Source organism: Bidens hawaiensis, unplaced genomic scaffold, assembly GCF_021521415.1.
Source record: "Bidens hawaiensis isolate Kalapana, Puna unplaced genomic scaffold, B.hawaiensis_p1.1 tig00024799_1, whole genome shotgun sequence".
In the NCBI taxonomy this organism is placed as follows: Eukaryota; Viridiplantae; Streptophyta; class Magnoliopsida; order Asterales; family Asteraceae; genus Bidens; species Bidens hawaiensis.
In genome coordinates this window covers 170,569-179,400 of record NW_027493916.1, presented here as the reverse complement: position 1 = coordinate 179,400, position 8,832 = coordinate 170,569, and the positions used below count along the sequence as shown (strand labels likewise).

The 8,832-nt window shown below is 38.2% G+C and overlaps 1 pseudogene; it reads right to left on the bottom strand.

The window, feature by feature from the left end:
- Positions 1–3,164: 3,164 nt before the first annotated feature.
- Positions 3,165–7,038, bottom strand: LOC143569908 (putative disease resistance RPP13-like protein 1; annotated as a pseudogene).
- Between the last annotated feature and the right edge of the window lie 1,794 nt (positions 7,039–8,832).

Sequence of the window (8,832 nt, the reverse complement as noted above, 5' to 3'; positions counted from 1 at the left end):
AACTTTATACAAAGAAATATATTGAAGTCCACCACCAATATTAATTCTTTGCCCTTGATCCAATAAACATGAAAATTGCACCCTGGCTTAGTATGAATGTCACATTGCTTATAGAGAACAATTTTTGCTTCTCTTTCCAACTATCAATGACAAATTGGGGGGCGAATTCTCGAGAATCTTTACTCAAGAACTTCGTCTTTCTTATCTTTATAAAGACCCGTTTCTTCATCAAAATCAGCCGAAACATCCACCACATCGTCAACAAACGTTTGACCACCCTGATTCAATATATCAAACCAGTTAGCAATAAGAATAGCTTGGACTGTCTCGGGAATAAGACCGTTAACTGTAACTATGGAACCTGAGGAATGGGCTAGGAGAGAGGGGTTGGTTGGTTTCGGGTCTAATGACGTTTCGGTCAAACTGTTTTAAGATGGACCTGGACCCGAAAAAAAGCAATAAACCGGTCCGGTTTTAAACAAAACCCGGATATAATGTTATATCTATGCTGTACCATGGACCCAGGTTTTATGAATATTCGGTCCGATCCTCGGGCCATTACCGTGAAGAATATATTGTTTTGACTCTAACACTAAATAAATTATTGTTTGCCTGTTATTGACTAGAATGCTTAAAGATGTTTAAAATAAGAATAAAAGAAAATGATTCAATCAATCAATCAATCATACCCAGTAAAATCCCACCGACAGCAGAGCTATAGGTAGGGTCTGGGGAGGGTGGGATGTAGGCACACCGTACCTCTATCCAAAGGAATAAAGAGGTGGCTTCCAGAGAGACCCTCGGCTCTAAGAACATGTGTATGAAGCAAAAAAGAAAATCAAAGTTTAACAGTTATATAAAAAACTACTACTAATTATAATAATATTAATAAAAAGGTCACAGTTTAACCGCAATATAAAAGCTAATAATAATAATAATAAAGTATGTAAGGGAAATACCATTATGGTATGTGACCTAAATAAGTTAAGTCTAAGCCCTAAGGTATTCAATTCTCTCTAAAAATCCTTAACTTTAATTCTACTTCTCCACGAATTCCTATCCTCAACCATGTCCTCGGAGAGGTTTAGGTCTATCAAATCATGCCTAATCCTCTCATCCCAAGTCAATTTCGGTCGTCCTCTACCCCTCCTCCCCTCTATAGTAATGTTTTCTACGGATCTAACAGGATTCGTCGTCTGTCTTCTCTTTACATGTCCAAACCATCTCAATCTCCACTCTCTTATCTTGTCTGCTATGTTCGCCACCCCTAATCTCTCGCGAAGCACAACGTTTCTTATTCTGTCTAGCCTTGTGTGCCCACACATCCAACGTAGCATTCTCATTTCTGCTACCTCCATCTTCCGCACTTGTGCCTTCTTGATGGCCCAACAATCTGTTCCATATAGCATTGCAGGTCTAACTGCCACCCTATAGAATTTTCCCTTCAGATTAGTCGGGAAACTCTTGTCGCATAATATACCTGTGGCTGCTTTCCATCTACACCATCCTACCTGAACTCGGTGGGTCACATCACTGTCTAATTCCCCATCGCTCTGTACAAATGATCCTAAATACTTGAACTTCGTTACCTGCGGGACCACCTGCCCTTCAATTGTGATGTGTGCGTCTTCACTGTCGTTTATCTCACCAAAATCACAGTGTAGGTACTCCGTCTTAGATCGGCTAATCTTTAAACCTTTTGTCTCTAAGGTTGTTCGCCACTCCTCAAGCCTCATGTTTAGATCTTGTTTTTTCTCAGCAAGTAACACAATATCGTCTGCGAACATCATGCACCACGGGAGAGTCCCCTGAATCGACTTTGACAACTCATCCAAGACTACTGCAAAAAGAAACGGGCTCAACGCTGACCCCTGGTGAAGACCTACCTCTACAGGAAAGAAATCAGTATCCCCCACTGGCGCACGGACACTTGTTTCACTCCTGGTATACATATCCATAATTATCTCTATGTATTTCCTGGGCACTCTTCTACCCACCAAGCACTCCCAGAGCACCTGTCGTGGCACACTGTCGTAGGCCTTTTCTAGGTCAATAAACACCATATGTAGATCACGCTTCTTCTCCCTATACTTTTCCATTAATCTTCTTATAAGGTGTATTGCCTCTGTGGTGGAACGCCCCGGCATGAAGCCAAATTGGTTGACCGTAACCTGAGTTTCTCGTCTAAGTCTAACCTCAATCACTCTTTCCCATAGCTTCATAGTATGACTTAGTAGTTTGATTCCTCGGTAGTTACCACAACATTGGGCGTCTCCTTTGTTCTTATAGATAGGAACTACAACGCTGCTCCTCCACTGGTCTGGCATCTTACCTGATTTGAGAATACTATTGAACAGAGTAGTTAACCACATGACTCCTTCCTCCCCCAGACACTTCCACACCTCGATGGGTATGTTGTCTGGGCCAACCGCCTTAGACCTTCCCATCCTCCTAAGTGCGTCCTTCACCTCTTCTCGTGTGATCCGTCGGCAGTAGCAGTTATTCGATTGTTGTCGATGAAAGTTTGTGTTGTCATGTTCTTCTTGGTAAGCTCTCCCATTGTTAAAAAGATTGTGGAAGTAGGTTTGCCATCTTAGCTTGATGTCCTGCTCCTTGACCAGTACATGCCCATCTGTATCCTTTATGAACTTCACCGGTCCTAGATCTTGCCTTCTACGCTCCCTGGCTTTGGCAATCTTAAACATAGCATGTTCCCCCTCTTTTGTTTCTAGACTTTCATACATCCGTTTAAAGGCCGCCTTCTTTGCTTCCGCCACTGCCTTCTTTGCCTCTATCTTGGCCGTTTTGTAGTTGTCCCTCAAATCCACTCGCTCCTCCTCATTCGTGCACCTCATTAGCTCCCTAAAACATACTTGTACAAAAAGAAGAACTGGATACATAATTCAATGTCTACAGTGAAGAATATATTTGAATTTCATGCATATTAATTATTACAGAAGCATTTCATTGAACAACTTGTAGGCACATGCTAAATACAGTGTACAAAATGAACAGGATGCATCAATTCAAATAGATAATGACAACTTTATGAAACAAATAAATGATAGTCATGAATTATAGAAATACAATTAGTAGTTTACATACCTGGCTTTATTATGAATCCCAAATAGAAGCCTTAGTAAACGTGAATAATTAATTAATTAATGGTGAAGACATAATTTCAGATCATTCTTTAGGCAACTCCAGGTGTGGGATTTGGGAGAGGATGGGCCAGTACTTTCCTTTTCTACTTCTTCTACACTTTTTTCTTAATTCACGGGTCGAATTAATATTGAACACTGTCAAACGTGAAAGTGAAGGGAGCAGTGTCTCCGGCAGATCTCTTAGCTTTTGGCATCTTTTAATATGAAGATGTTGAAGGGAGGTGAGGTGTTGTATGCCATCTGCAACCGATTCCAACTCCTTAAAATCATTGATAGATAGACAAGTGAGAGATGAAGGAAGAAGAAAAGATGATGATGAACCTGCACTCATCATCATATCTTCTTCTTCTTTAACCCTCCTATTATTAATAGACTTAAATTAGGAGGCCACAAACCACATGGGAATGACTCATCCAGTCTTGGACAGTTAGTTATCGACATTATTTCCAAAGATGTGAGACTTTGCAAATGCTCGTGAGGAAATGACTTCAGATTCTTGCAGTAACTAATCTCAAGTTCTCTCAAGCAAAGACATGGAAGAAAACCATAACCATTATCTGGAATGGATTCTATCTTATCACAACCGCCAAGGACCAATGTGGTGAGATGAGCTAAGCATCCTTCTGGAAATAACCTCATATTTGACACTCCCCAAATGTACAGACCTTCAAGTGATGGCATCAGAAGCCAATTTACCTCCACATTGTTATCACAGTTACAAATTTTAAGATACTTCAAAGTGGATCGGAGGTCATTAATTTTTGGGAAGGTCAGCGATGTAACTGAAGGACACTCCCATATTCTCAACCCCTTAATACTATTGGGACAGTTGTAACTCTCTAGTCTCGGACAACACTCAATTCTAACTTCTATAAAAGATTCTATGCCAATCACCATGTTCTCCTTTCTCTTTCCAAATGATACCAAGTTGTTACACCAAGATAACTCCAACCTCTTTAAATTCACAAGAATCGAATATGCAGTTGCCTCTGATTCCCACAAATAAATGAGTTCATCACACCTGAAAATGTACAATTTCTCAACTGCCTTAAGATGCTCTAATACTTCTCCATGGAGCTGAATAAGTCCTTTAATATTATTCATTGTCAATCTAGTAATTGATGAAGACACACCGACCATGGTTTTTAACACCGCTAAAGAACATCCTTCTACACTTAAAATCCGAAGTGTCGGTATTAACTCCAAAGACACTACATCTAGCTTTGGACAGTTAATTATAGATATCTCTTGAAGACTAGGAAACGATCCAACTTTGTCACCACCACTAGTTGACCATTCTTCCCAGTTCTTCATATCTTTAAATTCCAAAACTTCAAGGGATGGAAATGCAACGCCATGCCAAGAATTAGAAGGTCTGAGTAACTCAGAATCCATACTCTTCAATCCATCCATGCTTTTAACAAACAACTTTTGAAGTGAAGGTAGATGTCCAAGTGTTGGTAAACGTGTGCAACTTCTACAACCACGTAATGTAAGTTTCGTTAACCAAACAAATGAAGAATCCCCGACCCAAGTAGGAAACTTTGTTCCCATATAGTACACAATCTCGAGGCTTGTCAACTTCTCGGAAGGTCTTAACCCTTCAAGCACATTGTATTCAGTCTTTTCATTCCGAGAATCATCAAAGACATCACTCCATTCCATTTTCAAATCACAAATTCCCTTCTTTTGTTGAATGTTTGCCTCCTTTGTGTGGAATGCATTTTTCACATTGTGAAGCCCTTCAATGGAAAGCAGACCCCGAAGATGCACTAGGTCCTTAAGGTCGGATAATCTACACTCACCATATCCTCCAATAATGACTCTGGATAGAGTTTGTAGACGAGTCAACCTACCAAGTCCCAATGGCATCGTTTTTAATGATGAAGTATCAGCGATGTCAAGATGTCGTAGGTTAGTTAACTTAAGAGTACTCTTTGGCAATGTAGATAACCTACGACAACCTGACAACAACAAGCTTTGTAGATTAACAAGGTCACCGACTTGTTCTGGTAAACATATGATACTAGTGTTTGAAAGATTGAGGTACCGCATGTGCTTAAGACTACCAATGGACTGTGGAACCTCTGCAATATTATAATAAGCTAGGCTTAATACCCTTAAGCAATTGCAGTTGAGGAAGTAGCTCTATAAGAACCTTTTTTGATACATAAAATATGTTCAAATCACTTAACAGATTAACCGACATGGCTAAAAATGTTCTCAAGCTTCTAGCTCTCCGTAGTGCCTTGAACATTTTGTATGCTTCAAAACCTTCACGAATAAATGAAAGGTGGTGGAATTTCTCAATAGCTCCATCCTGATCATTAACGTCCAACATAAAAAAAAATTCACCAGCAACACTTGTAGCCAAGTCATTTATTAGGTCATGCATTGAATATCGTGATTTATCGTTGGTTGAATGCTGAAGAAATGACCTCGACACTAGCTCTTCAAAACACTCCCCTCCAAAACTCTCCATTAATATGTTTTTGTTTGGTTGATGCAAATATCCTTCAGCCATCCACAAAAGGATTAGTTCATTTTTGTCGAACATATAATCCTTAGGGAATAAGCAACAATACACAAACATTTGTTTCAAATGTTGTGGGAGATCATAGTAACTAAGCCTAAGAGCTGGAAGAATCTCACTTGTATTATGTACATTCCAAATCTCATTATTCAAGAGGTCCTCCCATTCTTCATAACTGGATCTTGTTCTAAATACCCTTCCAAGTGTTCTCAAAGCCAAAGGCAACTTACCACATTTCTTGATGATATCTTCACCATGGAGTTTAAGTGCTTGAGTCTGATCAAGGTTTTGCTCATCCGAGGCATGTTGAGCAAATAAAGATAGAGCTTCTTCATCCGACAAAAGCTCGAGAGGGTACGTTTGAACAGAGTCCATCACTGATGCAACCATGGGCTTCCGTGTTGTCACAAGAACTTTACTTCCAGAAGCCCCTACACTAAAAGGTCGTTGGAGTAGTTCCCACTCATAATAGTTTTCATTCCAGACATCATCTAGAACAAATAGGAACCTTTTCTGTGAAAGTTTTTCTATTAGAGCCACTTGAAGCTGATTTAGAGATTCAAATTTTCTGTCATCCCCACCAACATCTTTAAAAATGGCCTTGCTAATATTAAATATATCAAACTCATTAGAAACACAAACCCAAACCTTGAGTTCAAAATGATCAATAACTTTCTTATCGTTGTATAAAAGTTGAGCAAGAGTGGTTTTGCCAATCCCACCCATACCAACTATGCACACGAAGTTGACATTTTCACTACTTGAAGCTTCACTGCCCAACAACTTTCCCAACAATGCCTCTTTATCACCTTCCCGCCCTATAATTTTGGATTCATTAACCAGTGATATTTCTTCCAACCGTCTACTAGCTTTATTTGGCCTTAATTCAATCTTATCATTCAAACCCAAAAGTTCTTTCTCCTCAACTAGAGCACGCAATTTGGTCGTAATCTCATCTAACTTAGAACTCATCTTACGGCCATACTTAAGTGCATGAAATTTGGTTGGAATGAACTTTAATATCTTATTTGTGCTGGTGTTGGCGTGTGATTCTTGATTCAACTTGCGCCGCATAGCTTCGGTGGCCAAATCATCAAGCACATCGTCTATTTCATAAGCCAAATGCTTGAGTTCGTTCAACCAAATTTGAACTGATGTGTCTTTTACTTGCTTCTCTTCTGCATCGACAAGTACAGCTCGGATCAGGGCCAGTTTTTTTCTTAATTTGTTAAGCTCAGATTCAATTCCTGCAGATCGAGCCAGGCTGATGAAGTCACTCGAGGCTAGCTTCTCGAACAACACAGTGATGAATGCTCCAATAAAGACTTCACCAATAGCCATTAGAATTTTAAAATGGAAAGATAGTTTGTTTGTTGATAGGTTTTTATTTCTGATAAAAAATGGTTTGGTATGAAAAACGAAGATGAAGCAAAGGGATAATTAAGAGATTGAATTTGTGTGGATGATCATGAGAGGAGACTTCAGGTCTACCTTAAATCTTAAATTAGTCATCATAATGGATAAGACTCCATATGCATTTGTCTTTGTCAGAAAACTTATCTCACATGAAGCATTTAGTATTTTTGGAAGAAAAAAAAATCATTGTTTTGGTTCTGTCCGTTTATCATAACTTTAGGTTAACGCCTTGTTCTTGAGTATTTTAACCAAGAAAAGAAAAGGAAAGGAGAGGGAATGATAAGAAAGGGGAGGGAAGGGAAATAAATTTTTTCTAATCAGGTGTGTTCTTAAGTTGAAAGGAAAGTAGAGGAAAGGAAAGGATAACTATGTTAAAAAATAGTTATCCTTAGTAATCATCCCATTTTTGGGAGGATAACTTATTGAGAAGATACATTAATTTAATCCCTCCTAACTCCTCCTACTCATTTCCTTTCCATCCTAAAAAAACTTAAGAACACCCATTTTTTAACTATCCTTAGTTTTCCTTTCATTTCCCTCATTTAAAAAAACTCAAGAACAGGGCGTAAGGGAAAATGACCAAAATGGTTTATTTGATCACACAAATTCCTTGACTAACCTCTCAAACTAAATAACACCTAAAATTGCCCTTTTTAAACGGAACGATTCATCATAATAGAAATGACATCCGTGAGATATGACACCCTTCCGTTTTTTAACCAATCACATCTTGATACATATACACTTAACGGTCAGTCCGAATGCTTTTTAAAAAACCAATCGTTTAGTTTTGGCGCCGAAGGTTATTAAACAGTCGGTCCGACGGTTTAATAAACGGTCAGCCAACGGATCTTTTCCGTCTGGCCTTCATACATATTTTTTCGGACATTCATATCTACTCCGTTGATCAACATATCTATTTAGACGGCCTTCATATCTACTCCGTCAACCAACATATCTATTCTGACGGCCTTCACATCTATTCTGTCCGTTCCAAAACATTAACTTTTTATGGTGGATAGATAGATCTATCTGATATCAGTTCTATTATGGTGGATCCTTCCATTTAGAATATGACCATTTTGGGTATTATTAAGTTTTGGGGATTAGTTTAATAATTTGTGTGGTCAAATGAACCATTTTGGTCATTTTTCCTAACTTTAATGATAATTTTGTTTCAATTTTGTATATATATATATATATATATATATATATATATATATATATATATATATATATATATATATAACTGATGCATATATGGCGAACAATATTAACTTTACAAATTAGATGAATGCCATCAAGAGGTAAGAAGCCACAAGACACCATACAGTCTTTTATCTCCTAATAGCCAACTTTATGGAAGTAACATAATGATATCAAAATAAAACATAAGCATTTCATCGAGCACATTGTGAGCACAGTTAAAACAATCAAAAACACGTCCACTTATGTAATTCTAGCACCAAATAATTTACAAAGATTCAATTTCATATATATTCATACACAGGCATGCTAAAATAAAATGTAAGCATTTCACAGTCTTTTACATGTAACAGAAAGTTTTAGAGCATTCTCAATGGATTCTTCATCTCCATGCTAAAGTTGCTATTAGGATATAAGAGACTTTTTGGTTTACGAACTAATGAAGAGTGCTCCTGGGCAGTGAATATCGCCTATTTTGGTGTTTATTAGTGGTGGTATACGATCAGTTTACGA